At 37.9% G+C, this 1,908-nt stretch overlaps 1 non-coding gene across 1 annotated transcript; it reads left to right on the forward strand.

The window, feature by feature from the left end:
• Window positions 1–1,570: 1,570 nt before the first annotated feature.
• LOC132310830 (small nucleolar RNA R71) lies at window positions 1,571–1,676 on the forward strand. The gene has a single exon (XR_009482717.1). It is a non-coding gene; the product is annotated as a small nucleolar RNA R71 (small nucleolar RNA).
• Window positions 1,677–1,908: the final 232 nt, after the last annotated feature.

Raw genomic sequence — 1,908 nt, forward strand, 5'->3', positions numbered from 1 at the left:
GTTGGCTTTAAGTCCCCTATCCTAATTGCAAGTAAACAGAGTATGGAATGAGATTAATACTTGCACCTAAATCAAGGAGAGCTCTACGAAACTCTTGGTTTCCAATAACACAAGAAATGGTCGGAGCACCCGGATCCTTGAACTTAAGAGGAATGTTAAAAAGAAGAATGAAACTCACTTGTTCAGTTAGAAGCACTTTCTTAAGGTCCTTTCCTTTACTTTTCCTCTTTTGAGTGCACAAGTCCTTCAAGAACTTTGCATATAGTGGAATTTGCCTAATTGCATCTAGAAAAGGAAGATTAATTTTCATTTGTTTAAAAACTTCCATCATGTCATGATTTTTTCCTTCTTGTTTCCCAAATGATGAAGTCTCTCTCAAAGCTTGAGGAAATGGAGCTTTTAGCTCATAAGGTTTCTCCAATTGGGGAGATGATGATGAAGATGATGGAATGTCCTTTTTGGAACCACTAGAATCCAAAGAAGTAGGAATAGGATTTTGAATGGGACGGATGCAACCACTTGGTTGTTTCAGTTCACTATCCTCCTTAGGTACCTTTACCTTATTGTCCACTTTCCTACCACTCCTCAAAGTAGTAATTGCTTGAACTTGCTCATTTATAGAAAATCCTGATGAAGGGCTTGCGCGCCATAAATTGCCCCTTAGGATTAGTCTCAGTTTGACTAGGCAACTTACCTTTCTCTCTCACATTTAAAGAATTAGCTAATTGCCCAATTTGAGCTTTAAGCTTCACAATTGATTGAGAGCGAGAATGGAACAATTGATTATCTTTTCGAAGATCACCTAAGGTTTCCAAGACCTTGTCTTCAAAAGAGGGACTCTTAGGAGGCGCTTGATTTGGATTAGAGTAAGATTAAGAATTTGATGCTTGAGGATGAGAGTAGGATTGAGAATTTGATGCTTAAGGATGAGAATATTGATTTACATTTTGAGGATAGAATGAAGGACGGTAACCTTGGGAATTCTAATTTTGATTTTGGAGATGTGGGGGAACATACTTTGCTTGGTAACCTTGAGTTTGAGGAGGGTTTGCACCATCTCCTTGATTTTTCCATGCAAAGTTTGGATGATTCTTCCACCCCGGATTGTAAGTATTGGAATAAAGGTTGTTCCCTTGATGAATGAAAGTGGCATTTGCTTGTTCTTAAGACTCACTTGGTATGATTTGTCCAAGAGGACAATTTGAAGTATAGTGAGTGTAAGTAGAACAAGTCATGCACATTTCATTGGAATGATGGGAATAAGATGGAATTGCTGGACCTTGATTCAAAAGGAATTTATCAAACATTTAAGTAAGATTTTTTACCTCGGCGGCAATTTCCATGGAAGTGTCTATTTGATATGAAGCTTTCTTTCCTCCCACATTTGCTAGGCGACCACCCTTAGAAAATAAAGATCTATGCATTGAGTTTTCATTCATTTTTTTGAAAAGATGCCAAATTTCATCCTCATTTCTTTTTATATAGTTACCTCCACAAGAAGCATCAACAATGCCCTTATTAGCATTGGATAAACTTGAAAAGAAATATTGAACTAATTGCCACTTAGGAGTGTCATGATGTGGACACTTCTGTAGCAAGTCATTCAAACGTTCCCAAGCTTCATGAAGGGGTTCTCCTTCTTCTTGTGCAAATTCACGAATGGAAGTTCTCATAGAATCGGTTCGACTCGCGGGGTAATACTTCTTTAGGAACTCTTGTTGCAATTGTGCCCAAGAGGTGATTGAATTTGGCCCCAATTTGTTAAACCAATATTTAGCTTTATCCCGAAGAGTGAAAGGAAAAAGCTTCATTTTAAGGACTTCTTCCGGCACATCCGTGATTTTCACGGTGGAACAAACTTCTAAGAACTCATCTAAATGTTTATAAGGATCTTCATTGCTCAACCCA

Source organism: Cornus florida, unplaced genomic scaffold (assembly GCF_030987335.1).
Source record: "Cornus florida cultivar Cherokee Brave unplaced genomic scaffold, ASM3098733v1 CherokeeBrave_3.0.0_Hap2_Chr05, whole genome shotgun sequence".
NCBI classification, from domain to species: Eukaryota; Viridiplantae; Streptophyta; class Magnoliopsida; order Cornales; family Cornaceae; genus Cornus; species Cornus florida.